The following is a 12,993-nucleotide window of genomic DNA, read 5'->3' on the forward strand; positions in this document are numbered from 1 at the left end:
CTTTCATAATCATTTCTCAGTTCAGAAAACGCACTACTCAAATAGTTTAGACGAGGATACTGATCCTATTCATAAACACCTCATTGATATATTGCTTATCCTGTTCATAAATGTTTTAATTATGCCTTCTTTAAGAATGCATTACTTGATTTCAACTCTAGAATGATTTTTCATTTCTATTTTGCTCTTTGTCACTCTTTTTTCCCTTTTTCATTCAAAGCATTACTTTGAAAATCTTCACAATACCACGTTTTTTTGTTTTTCAATTTAAGATGACCCATTCTAATGTTCACAGAACAACACTTTTCTTTTTAAAATGTATTAAACATTTGCGTGATGAAAATTATTTTTACATGTAAGGACCAATAATAAGGTGCTGCTGAGATTTGAACTCAGGATTTCCTGTTTACAAGACAAGCGCTTTAACCACTTAGCCACAGCACCTCTTTTAGTGATACAGAAGGGATCATTAATTTAGTATTGGTGATCAACTTCTGTGCCTGTGTTAAAGTGTCTTAATATGTATTCTAATGTTAAACAAGCAAGGATTCCTAATCTGTAAACAAGAATAGCTATGTTGTATTAAAAAAGAACACATTTTAAACTCAATCCCATAATTTGAATAGTTTATAAATAAGTGTTTTACATATATTCATCAATATTGCTCAAATCTAGGGTCATATTTCATCTGCCTCTTGCTCATTGAAATACCTTTTCGATTTTGCAATCACAGTATTGTTACTATAATATTGAAAACACTTTCAGTTTTTATTAGGTTTAAGATGATCTGTTCAACCGAAAGATAAATCAGACTTTTCTAATTGAATTGAATCGCAGGACGACTTAATGAAAATAGTTTTTTATATAAGAATGAGGAAAGCAAGGCACTGCTGAGATTTGAACTCAGGATCTCCTGTTTACTAGACAGGCGCTTTAACCAGCTAAGCCACAGCACCCTCTTGAAAATGCTTTAAGGAACAGTTTGTCATATGGTGTTCAAGAGAATCCTGAGTTTTTCACTTTCATAATCATTTCTCTGTTCAGAAAACGCTCTACTCAACTACTTTAGACGAGGATACTGATCCTATTCATAAACACCTCATTGATATATTGCTTATCTTGTTCATAAATGTTTTAATCATGCCTTCTTTAAGAATGCATTACTTGAATTCAACTCTAGAATGATTTTTTATCTCTATTTTGCTCTTTGTCACTCTTTTTTACCTTTTTCATTCAAAACATTACTTTGAAAATCTTCACAACACCACGTTTTTTTGTTTTTCAATTTAAGATGACCCATTCTAATGTTCACAGAACAATACTTTTCTTTTTAAAACGCATTAAACATTTGCGTGATGAAAATTATTTTTACATGTAAGGACCAATAATAAGGTGCTGCTGACATTTGAACTCAGGGTTTCCTGTTTACGAGACAGGCGCTTTAACCACTTAGCAACAGCACCTATTTTAGTGATACAGAAGGGATCATTAATTTAGTATTGGTGATCAAATTCTGTGCCTGTGTTAAAGTGTCTTAATATGTATTCTAATGTTAAACAAGCAAGGATTCCTAATCTGTAAACAAGAATAGCTATGTTGTATTACAAAAGAACACATTTTAAACTCAATCCCATATTTTGAATAGTTCATAAATAAGTGTTTTACATATATTCATCAATATTGCTCAAATCTGGGGTTATATTTCATCTGCCTCTTGCTCATTGAAATACCTTTTTGATTTTGCAATCACAGTATTGTTACTATAATATTGAAAACACTTTCAGTTTTTATTAGGTTTAAGATGATCTGTTCAACCGAAAGATAAATCAGACTTTTCTAATTGAATTGAATCGCAGGACGACTTAATGAAAATAGTTTTTTATATAAGAATGAGGAAAGCAAGGCACTGCTGAGATTTGAACTCAGGATCTCCTGTTTACTAGACAGGCGCTTTACCCAGCTAAGCCACAGCACCCTCTTGAAAATGCTTTAAGCAACAGTTTGCCATATGGTGTTCAAGAGAATCCTGAGTTTTTCACTTTCATAATCATTTCTCAGTTCAGTAAACGCTCTACTCAACTACTTTAGACGAGGATACTGATCCTATTCATAAACACCTCATTGATATATTGCTTATCTTGTTCATAAATGTTTTAATCATGCCTTCTTTAAGAATGCATTACTTGAATTCAACTCTAGAATGATTTTTTATCTCTATTTTGCTCTTTGTCACTCTTTTTTCCCTTTTTCATTCAAAACATTACTTTGAAAATCTTCACAAAACCACATTTTTTTGTTTTTCAATTTAAGATGACCCATTCTAATGTTCACAGAACAATACTTTTCTTTTTAAAATGTATTAAACATTTGCGTGATGAAAATTATTTTTACATGTAAGGACCAATAATAAGGTGCTGCTGAGATTTGAACTCAGGATTTCCTGTTTACGAGACAGGCACTTTAACCACTTAGCCACAGCACCTATTTTAGTGATACAGAAGGGATCATTAATTTAGTATTGGTGATCAAATTCTGTGCCTGTGTTAAAGTGTCTTAATATGTATTCTAATGTTAAACAAGCAAGGATTCCTAATCTGTAAAAAAAGAATAGCTATGTTGTATTACAAAAGAACACATTTTAAACTCAATCCCATATTTTTAATAGTTCATAAATAAGTGTTTTACATATATTCATCAATATTGCTCAAATCTAGGGTTATATTTCATCTGCCTCTTGCTCATTGAAATACCTTTTTGATTTTTGCAATCACAGTATTGTTACTATAATATTGAAAACACTTTCAGTTTTTATTAGGTTTAAGATGATCTGTTCAACCGAAAGATAAATCAGACTTTTCTAATTGAATTGAATCGCAGGACGACTTAATGAAAATAGTTTTTTTATATAAGAATGAGGAAAGCAAGGCACTGCTGAGATTTGAACTCAGGATCTCCTGTTTACTAGACAGGCGCTTTAACCAGCTAAGCCACAGCACCCTCTTGAAAATGCTTTAAGGAACAGTTTGCCATATGGTGTTCAAGAGAATCCTGAGTTTTTCACTTTCATAATCATTTCTCAGTTCAGAAAACGCTCTACTCAACTACTTTAGACGAGGATACTGATCCTATTCATAAACACCTCATTGATATATTGCTTATCTTGTTCATAAATGTTTTAATCATGCCTTCTTTAAGAATTCATTACTTGAATTCAACTCTAGAATTATTTTTTTTCTCTATTTTGCTCTTTGTCACTCTTTTTTCCCTTTTTCATTCAAAACATTACTTTGAAAATCTTCACAACACCACGTTTTTTTGTTTTTCAATTTAAGATGACCCATTCTAATGTTCACAGAACAACACTTTTCTTTTTAAATGTATTAAACATTTGCGTGACGAAAATTATTTTTACATGTAAGAACCAATAATAAGGTGCTGCTGAGATTTGAACTCAGGATTTCCTGTTTACGAGACAGGCGCTTTAACCACTTAGCCACAGCACCTACTTTAGTGATACAGAAGGGATCATTAATTTAGAATTGGTGATCAAATTCTGTGCCTGTGTTAAAGTGTCTTAATATGTATTCTAATGTTAAACAAGCAAGGATTCCTAATCTGTAAACACGAATAGCTATGTTGTATTACAAAAGAACACATTTTAAACTCAATCCCATATTTTGAATAGTTCATAAATAAGTGTTTTACATATATTAATCAATATTGCTCAAATCTAGGGTTATATTTCATCTGCCTCTTGCTCATTGAAATACCTTTTTGATTTTTGCAATCACAGTATTGTTACTATAATATTGAAAACACTTTCAGTTTTTATTACGTTTAAGATGATCTGTTCAACCGAAAGATAAATCAGACTTTTCTAATTGAATTGAATCGCAGGACGACTTAATGAAAATAGTTTTTTATATAAGAATGAGGAAAGCAAGGCACTGCTGAGATTTGAACTCAGAATCTCCTGCTTACTAGACAGGCGCTTCAACCAGCTAAGCCACAGCACCCTCTTGAAAATGCTTTAAGGAACAGTTTGCCATACGGTGTTCAAGAGAAACCTGAGTTTTTCACTTTCATAATCATTTCTCAGTTCAGAAAACGCACTACTCAAATAGTTTAGACGAGGATACTGATCCTATTCATAAACACCTCATTGATATATTGCTTATCCTGTTCATAAATGTTTTAATTATGCCTTCTTTAAGAATGCATTACTTGATTTCAACTCTAGAATGATTTTTCATTTCTATTTTGCTCTTTGTCACTCTTTTTTCCCTTTTTCATTCAAAGCATTACTTTGAAAATCTTCACAATACCACGTTTTTTTGTTTTTCAATTTAAGATGACCCATTCTAATGTTCACAGAACAACACTTTTCTTTTTAAAATGTATTAAACATTTGCGTGATGAAAATTATTTTTACATGTAAGGACCAATAATAAGGTGCTGCTGAGATTTGAACTCAGGATTTCCTGTTTACAAGACAGGCGCTTTAACCACTTAGCCACAGCACCTCTTTTAGTGATACAGAAGGGATCATTAATTTAGTATTGGTGATCAACTTCTGTGCCTGTGTTAAAGTGTCTTAATATGTATTCTAATGTTAAACAAGCAAGGATTCCTAATCTGTAAACAAGAATAGCTATGTTGTATTAAAAAAGAACACATTTTAAACTCAATCCCATAATTTGAATAGTTTATAAATAAGTGTTTTACATATATTCATCAATATTGCTCAAATCTAGGGTCATATTTCATCTGCCTCTTGCTCATTGAAATACCTTTTCGATTTTGCAATCACAGTATTGTTACTATAATATTGAAAACACTTTCAGTTTTTATTAGGTTTAAGATGATCTGTTCAACCGAAAGATAAATCAGACTTTTCTAATTTAATTGAATCGCAGGACGACTTGATGAAAATAGTTTTTTATATAAGAATGAGGAAAGCAAGGCACTGCTGAGATTTGAACTCAGGATCTCCTGTTTACTAGACAGGCGCTTTAACCAGCTAAGCCACAGCACCCTCTTGAAAATGCTTTAAGGAACAGTTTGCCATATGGTGTTCAAGAGAATCCTGAGTTTTTCACTTTCATAATCATTTCTCTGTTCAGAAAACGCTCTACTCAACTACTTTAGACGAGGATACTGATCCTATTCATAAACACCTCATTGATATATTGCTTATCTTGTTCATAAATGTTTTAATCATGCCTTCTTTAAGAATGCATTACTTGAATTCAACTCTAGAATGATTTTTTATCTCTATTTTGCTCTTTGTCACTCTTTTTTACCTTTTTCATTCAAAACATTACTTTGAAAATCTTCACAACACCACGTTTTTTTGTTTTTCAATTTAAGATGACCCATTCTAATGTTCACAGAACAATACTTTTCTTTTTAAAACGCATTAAACATTTGCGTGATGAAAATTATTTTTACATGTAAGGACCAATAATAAGGTGCTGCTGACATTTGAACTCAGGGTTTCCTGTTTACGAGACAGGCGCTTTAACCACTTAGCAACAGCACCTATTTTAGTGATACAGAAGGGATCATTAATTTAGTATTGGTGATCAAATTCTGTGCCTGTGTTAAAGTGTCTTAATATGTATTCTAATGTTAAACAAGCAAGGATTCCTAATCTGTAAACAAGAATAGCTATGTTGTATTACAAAATAACACATTTTAAACTCAATCCCATAATTTGAATAGTTCATAAATAAGTGTTTTACATATATTCATCAATATTGCTCAAATCTGGGGTTATATTTCATCTGCCTCTTGCTCATTGAAATACCTTTTTGATTTTGCAATCACAGTATTGTTACTATAATATTGAAAACACTTTCAGTTTTTATTAGGTTTAAGATGATCTGTTCAACCGAAAGATAAATCAGACTTTTCTAATTGAATTGAATCGCAGGACGACTTAATGAAAATAGTTTTTTTATATAAGAATGAGGAAAGCAAGGCACTGCTGAGATTTGAACTCAGGATCTCCTGTTTACGAGACAGGCGCTTTAACCAGCTAAGCCACAGCACCCTCTTGAAAATGCTTTAAGGAACAGTTTGCCATATGGTGTTCAAGAGAATCCTGAGTTTTTCACTTTCATAATCATTTCTCAGTTCAGAAAACGCTCTACTCAACTACTTTAGACGAGGATACTGATCCTATTCATAAACACCTCATTGATATATTGCTTATCTTGTTCATAAATGTTTTAATCATGCCTTCTTTAAGAATTCATTACTTGAATTCAACTCTAGAATTATTTTTTTTCTCTATTTTGCTCTTTGTCACTCTTTTTTCCCTTTTTCATTCAAAACATTACTTTGAAAATCTTCACAACACCACGTTTTTTTGTTTTTCAATTTAAGATGACCCATTCTAATGTTCACAGAACAACACTTTTCTTTTTAAATGTATTAAACATTTGCGTGACGAAAATTATTTTTACATGTAAGGACCAATAATAAGGTGCTGCTGAGATTTGAACTCAGGATTTCCTGTTTACGAGACAGGCGCTTTAACCACTTAGCCACAGCACCTACTTTAGTGATACAGAAGGGATCATTAATTTAGAATTGGTGATCAAATTCTGTGCCTGTGTTAAAGTGTCTTAATATGTATTCTAATGTTAAACAAGCAAGGATTCCTAATCTGTAAACACGAATAGCTATGTTGTATTACAAAAGAACACATTTTAAACTCAATCCCATATTTTGAATAGTTCATAAATAAGTGTTTTACATATATTAATCAATATTGCTCAAATCTAGGGTTATATTTCATCTGCCTCTTGCTCATTGAAATACCTTTTTGATGTTTGCAATCACAGTATTGTTACTATAATATTGAAAACACTTTCAGTTTTTATTAGGTTTAAGATGATCTGTTCAACCGAAAGATAAATCAGACTTTTCTAATTTAATTGAATCGCAGGACGAATTAATGAAAATAGTTTTTTATTTAAGAATGAGGAAAGCAAGGCACTGCTGAGATTTGAACTCAGGATCTCCTGTTTACTAGACAGGCGCTTTAACCAGCTAAGCGACAGCACCCTCTTGAAAATGCTTTAAGGAACAGTTTGCCATATGGTGTTCAAGAGAATCCTGAGTTTTTCACTTTCATAATTGTTAGACCTGGCACCTTGGCGTGAGTTTCCCTTCCACTTTTTGATGGTGTGCCTCGATTGTTTTGCTGGTGTTGTCCGCTCAGGGCACTGCGCCACGGCTAATCCGTGCCGCAGTGCAAGTGCTCCCTAGGTCAAGTGTACCTGTAATTGATGTCCATGATTGGGTTATTGGATTCACTGTCAGTCCCCAGTAAAGTGCACCAGGGGTGCCAGGGCTTGTGAATGCCAATGCTGCTGGTGGGCTTGCAGCGCTGGTTGCGCCACCCACGGAAGCGGCTTTGTAAAATGTGTCTAGGGTCTGCCCCCGCAGACCCTGTGCGCGGTCCGGGACCGTCGCGCTGACTGCGCAAGTGCCCCCACTTGCCAGTCCCTAAAACCTTCCCTTACCTACATGTTAGCCACCCCTCTGGTAGGCCCAAGGGCAGGGTGCATTGTAGGCATAAGGTAGGACATGCCCTGATGTGTGTGGCATGTCTTAGTAGTGAATTACAGCCCTTGTCGTTTTTCACTATTGAAGGCTACCTGCTCTCCATAGGCCAGAATGGGCTGCCGGGATCGCGCCAACGCTGCGACCCCGGTGGACTCAGAGAGCATGGTAGAGTGTCAAGTTTAGTATGCCTGAACTCAGGATGATAAAATACTTCTTGTAGTCAAGTTTATTTTAATATCCTGGGTTTGTAAATACTACTTTTAGAAAGTTAGTATTTACTGACCTGACCATCTCAGTCCGCCTCTGCTGTGTGTGTGTGTGTTCTGCCTAGCAACAGTAAGGAGCAGGGTTGGGGGGATCCCCAGAGACAGGTCGGCTGCCAGGTGGTGGGCCGGGAGATGACACCAGGATGGGTGGGAGGAGTACACCTTGACTCTTGAATAGACCTGTGCTCTGCCACCACAAAGCCGGCGCCACCCCCTGTGGGGCGGCTGATGTCTCTGCCCTGCTGCTGAAAGGAAAGAGCAGAGTCACCATAACAAAGTGCTCCAGAACTGGACTGAGCCAGGCCAAGGCCCCCTGGCGCTAAAGAACAAAAGAATCATGGTATAAAAGTAGGAGCCTGGCTCCTAAAGAAATCAGAATCCTGTTGACCACAAAGAACCTCTGCCCGACTAGAAGGAGAAGGAGACGCTGGAGGAGCTGGCCTGCTGCCTGCCTTGCTTAGAAAGGAGAGGAAGAGACTATTGAAAAGACTTTGCTACTTTGTGCTTGAACATTCTCCAAGGGCTTGATCTGAGCTTGCCCCCTGAACTGAACCCCAGGACCAGTGGGTTCTCTGTGCTTCTTGCTCGTCCTCCAATTCGAGCCGTGTGTGCATCCCGCCGGAAAAGAGACTGCGCCCCTCATCGCCCCTCCTAGGGCCGTGACACTCAGGAGCTCGCCTGCCGCAACCCCGTGAGAGCCCCGCTCCGTCCGGAGCCGCTCTCTGTCCCCGGGCTAGGCCGCCTGCACCCCTGTCACCGCCTGCCATTGGAGCGCGCTGAACGCGCTATCACCCCTCCCGCCGGAAGCCGTCCGACGACTGTGATCTACGCCGGGTCATCCAGCTGCACTGACTGTGCCCTGTGACCCCGCTTCGCTATCCCCGGACATCTCAGGCCGCGCCGCCCCCGCTGTGGAGACCCTCCTGCACCGCCGTGCTAAAAGGGTCGCGGGCCGCGCCTGCCTCCTTGCCCACACCTGCTGATTGAGGACCCAAGAACACTTCTCCAAGCTGAGAGTCGCACCGACCTGTGCCGACTCTCCCCATCAAGAAAGAAGTTCCAGTATCGGGCTCGGGGCCCGCAACGCCTTATTTCCCCGTTCGCAGGAACCGATCTCTGTGAGTACTGGAACGACGAGTGACATTTGCAAGATACTACAAAGTATCCATTTGAAACTACGAACCAAGAACATTGACCTGCTGTACAACCTGGTGGCCTAGCGAAAACGTTATTGGTCTTGTGATAAGTCTGCTGAGATATATATACCTTATTTTTACATAAAGAAACGTATTTTTATATATATCCAAGTCTGGTGTCCGTTTCTGGGGGGATTGATGTATTTACTGTGTGTACGATTGTAAGTGCTTAACCAACAACGCCTGAGGAATCGCCTTGGCTGCTCACGCCACGCACCTAGAGGGTGAGCAAGGGTCATTCGCGAGGGGTTATCCTGCGCCCTGACGTGGAGGAGAGGGTTCCTGCTTGACACAAGGGCAACCTTGCGCCAACCAGAGATCCCCGACCCTAACATTGTTGGCAGCGGTTGGGATTTCGGATTTGCACTTGTAATTTGCATACAGTGAATTATTAATCACCAGATAGTGAGAGCAGACCAAATAACGCAGCCACAGGTTTTCATTTTTGGAACTTTGTTGAGACATCTGCCATTACTGCAACCATGCCTGGCTCACACTCCGCTGGAAGAGCACTCTCTGTGATTTCTGGAATAGATGAGGTGGATTGGGAGAGACTGGAAGGCTACACGATAGAGCAATTGAAAGGCTACAGTGTAAAATTCCGAGTCCCCCATGCTGGATTCAAGAGGAGAACCCAGTACGCCAAGGCACTGAGAGCCTGGAAGGAGTCACGAGACCCACGGAATGCGGGGGACATCGTTCCACCCGACAACCTTGAGGAGCCCAGCAGAGTCCGGTCGCCAGAGGAGCTGGCAGACAGGGCAGCAGACAGGGCGCATGCAATGGAGATGGCAAAGTTGGCAGGACAAATGGAAATGGAAAAGCAGAAGTTGGCCCTGGAGGCACAACAACGCCAAATGGATCACGATATCAGATTGAAGGAGTTGGAGCTGAAGGCGAAAAGTTTGGACACCGCTCCTTCTGGTGGCAGCACTCCACCGGTGCAGGTAGAGTCCAAGGTGTACATCCCCAAAGATGTAGTAAAGGAGTATTTTAGAAAGGATGACATAGGGCAGTGGTTTAGAGCCTACGAGGTGGCCATGTCCTCACACCGGGTCCCTGAGAAAGACTGGGGAGCGGGGTTGTGGGGAAGGTTCCTTGCTGAAGGGCGTGACACCCTGTTAGATTTACCCTTAGATCTCCAAACCTCATACCCCCATATGAAGGAAGCGTTAATGACCAGGTATGGGTTAACTCCGGAGCTATATAGACAGCGGTTCAGGGAGACGAAGAAGATCCCTGAGAGTACGTATGTGGAGTATGTGACCTTTTTCTGCAGAGCACTGGATGGTTGGGTGAAGGGTAGCAAAGTGAATGATTATCAAGGGCTGCTTGATTTAATTGCATGGGAGCACTTGTCCAGTCAATGTTTTCCTGAGCTACGCCAGCACCTGATTGATAGCAAGCTGTCCAACCCGAGGAAGCTTGCTGAGGAGGCGGACCGCTGGCTCAGCACCAGGGTCCACAAGGGTCAAGTGGGAGACTCCGCCAAGGGTGGGCAGGGTCCCCAGCAGAAGAGTGGGGGGGACAAGGGTAAACAGAAGGGGTTCCAAAAAGGCCTCCAAAGTAATTCCCAAGGGAACCAGCAGAAGGGTTCTCAGCCTCCCCCACCACCGCAGCAGAACGGGGCCCCGACAGGTAGACCTGTTCCAAAGGGGCCCTTCAATTGTTATAAGTGTGGTGACCCGGGTCACATTGCCTCTGATCCTAAGTGTCGCCTGTTTGGTAAGACCGCACCCACTGGTGCTCCCCCCCGGCAAGTAGCTAGTGTTAACTTTGGGGAGGAAGTAGCCGTCCAGGAGGGTGGGGGTCCCGGGCAGATGACCCTAGTCTCGCTAGGAGACAGTGAGATGGTCCCTGTAACCTACCTGCCCTCCAACACTAAGAAATATGGGCAGGTGGTGACCATCAATGGAAGGAAGGTGGAGGCTCTTAGAGATACAGGAGCCAGCGTGACCTCGGTGAGGCAACACCTGGTGTCTCAAGAGCAGATTGTACCCAATGCCTACTGTAGGGTTGTCAATGCTGACAACGTAGAGAGTCGTTGTCCAATGGCTCAAGTTCCCTTTGAGTGGGGGGAGGTCTCTGGTACTCTACAAGTCGCTGTGAGAACTGACATGCCTGTAGACTGTCTGCTAGGGAACGACCTGGAGAGCTCCCCGTGGGAAAAGGTGGAGAAGACCACGCATCTGAGGATGGTGGGTCTACCCGACTGGGCGTGCGTGACCACCCGGTCCATGGCAGCCAGTAGGGGTGTTGAGAGGGTCCTGGAGCCTGAGGGAGAGGTCCAGGAACCGGCCTTAGGGAGAAGGCGCAGGAGGCGCGGGAAACCGGCCCCCGAAGTTCCCACGGCCCAGGAGGAAGTAGACCCTGAGGGGGATGCTCTGGAGCCTACCGGGGAACAGATTGCCGAACTGGGAGACTTGCCTGAGCTGACCCATTGGCAGCAAGAAGGAGGTCCCTCCAGGGAGGAATTCTGCAGGGAGCAGAAAGAATGCCCTTCTCTCGTGGGTATGCGGCAACAGGCTGCAGACCAGGCCAATGGTGTTCAGGCCAAAACACACTACGTGTACTGGGAGAGTGACCTCCTGTATTCCGAGCCTAAGGCTGCTGAACCTGGGTCAGCCCGTGTGCTGGTGGTACCCCAGAGGTTCAGAACCTTCCTACTGGGGCTGGCTCATGATGTGCCTTTAGCAGGACATTTGGGGATGGACAAGACCTATGACAGGCTTGTCACCCACTTTTACTGGCCCCAAATGCACAAGAATTCAGATTCCTACTGCAGAACCTGTCAGACTTGCCAGGCAAGTGGTAAGAGCGGAGGGAAGCACAAGGCTCCTCTGCAACCTTTCCCTGTGGTCGGTACGCCATTCCAACGAGTGGGTATTGACATTGTGGGGCCTCTGGACCCCAAGACAGCCCTGGGCAACAGGTTCATCCTGGTCTTGGTGGACCATGCCACCCGGTACCCTGAAGCCATCCCTCTGAGGACAGTGACGGCCCCCGTGGTGGGACGGGCACTGATGGGAATTTTCTCCCGAGTGGGATTCCCTCTAGAGGTGGTGAGCGACAGGGGGACCAATTTCATATCCACATATATGAAATCCCTGTGGAAGGAGTGTGGGGTAACTTACAAGTTAACCACTCCTTACCACCCCCAAGGAAATGGGTTGGTTGAGAGATTCAACCGAACCCTCAAAGGCATGATCATGGGCCTGGACGGTCCAATGAGGCGTAAGTGGGACGTCCTCTTGCCATGCCTGCTCTTCGCTTACCGAGAGGTGCCACAGAAGTCTCTAGGGTTCAGCCCCTTTGAGCTTCTGTATGGTCACCCGGTAAGAGGGCCTCTGAGTTTTGTGGTAAATATTTCTCCTTTACCGGGACTGAATTTGATACAGGAACATAGTAAAATAGCTCAATAAAATGAGAGGCAGAATCCGTGGTATTAGAGGTTCGGAATGGGCTTTATTCCATTAATTCGATTATAATCGGTTGCTCCCAATGTTCCGTCACCACGAAGGTTCAGGAAGTGAAGCACACACTTTATTGACAAGAAATGACTTTTATAGTACATACATGACAATGAAGTAAATGCAGTAGGCGTAACAATTGATAAGGAAAATGACGAGTTGTTCTGCGTAACCAGAAATGGGTGTAATAAGGCGAAAAAAGGAACATAATTGGTTGTGATGTCATGTATAGGTGGATCTATAAGATAATACTTGGCATGGATGCGCGCGCAGCAGTCTGACGTGTAATTGACGTGTAACTAGGGGGTGAAGGGGACTTGACATTTAGCTCTACATGTGGAGACAAGAAGTCTGGGGGGTCAAGTCAACCTAATCCCAAATCATATCTAACATCCTATGTTTAAAGAACTATGTTATCCATAAAAGAAGGACTCTCGGACAGAATCTATTCTATACTGACTGTGCGTGCATGTACAAGCGTCT

At 41.5% G+C, this 12,993-nt stretch overlaps 8 non-coding genes across 8 annotated transcripts; all 8 read right to left on the reverse strand.

Moving 5' to 3' along the window:
* Positions 1 to 882: 882 nt before the first annotated feature.
* On the reverse strand, positions 883 to 956 carry TRNAT-AGU (transfer RNA threonine (anticodon AGU)). The gene has a single exon. It is a non-coding gene; the product is annotated as a tRNA-Thr (tRNA).
* A 945-nt stretch (positions 957 to 1,901) lies between these two features.
* On the reverse strand, positions 1,902 to 1,975 carry TRNAT-AGU (transfer RNA threonine (anticodon AGU)). Its single transcript has one exon. It is a non-coding gene; the product is annotated as a tRNA-Thr (tRNA).
* Positions 1,976 to 2,409: 434 nt separating this feature from the next.
* On the reverse strand, positions 2,410 to 2,482 carry TRNAT-CGU (transfer RNA threonine (anticodon CGU)). Its single transcript has one exon. It is a non-coding gene; the product is annotated as a tRNA-Thr (tRNA).
* A 441-nt stretch (positions 2,483 to 2,923) lies between these two features.
* Positions 2,924 to 2,997, reverse strand: TRNAT-AGU (transfer RNA threonine (anticodon AGU)). The gene has a single exon. It is a non-coding gene; the product is annotated as a tRNA-Thr (tRNA).
* Positions 2,998 to 3,430: 433 nt separating this feature from the next.
* On the reverse strand, positions 3,431 to 3,503 carry TRNAT-CGU (transfer RNA threonine (anticodon CGU)). The gene has a single exon. It is a non-coding gene; the product is annotated as a tRNA-Thr (tRNA).
* Positions 3,504 to 4,961: 1,458 nt separating this feature from the next.
* Positions 4,962 to 5,035, reverse strand: TRNAT-AGU (transfer RNA threonine (anticodon AGU)). Its single transcript has one exon. It is a non-coding gene; the product is annotated as a tRNA-Thr (tRNA).
* A 946-nt stretch (positions 5,036 to 5,981) lies between these two features.
* TRNAT-CGU (transfer RNA threonine (anticodon CGU)) lies at positions 5,982 to 6,055 on the reverse strand. Its single transcript has one exon. It is a non-coding gene; the product is annotated as a tRNA-Thr (tRNA).
* Positions 6,056 to 6,488: 433 nt separating this feature from the next.
* Positions 6,489 to 6,561, reverse strand: TRNAT-CGU (transfer RNA threonine (anticodon CGU)). Its single transcript has one exon. It is a non-coding gene; the product is annotated as a tRNA-Thr (tRNA).
* Between the last annotated feature and the right edge of the window lie 6,432 nt (positions 6,562 to 12,993).

Source organism: Triturus cristatus, chromosome 8, assembly GCF_964204655.1.
Source record: "Triturus cristatus chromosome 8, aTriCri1.1, whole genome shotgun sequence".
In the NCBI taxonomy this organism is placed as follows: Eukaryota; Metazoa; Chordata; class Amphibia; order Caudata; family Salamandridae; genus Triturus; species Triturus cristatus.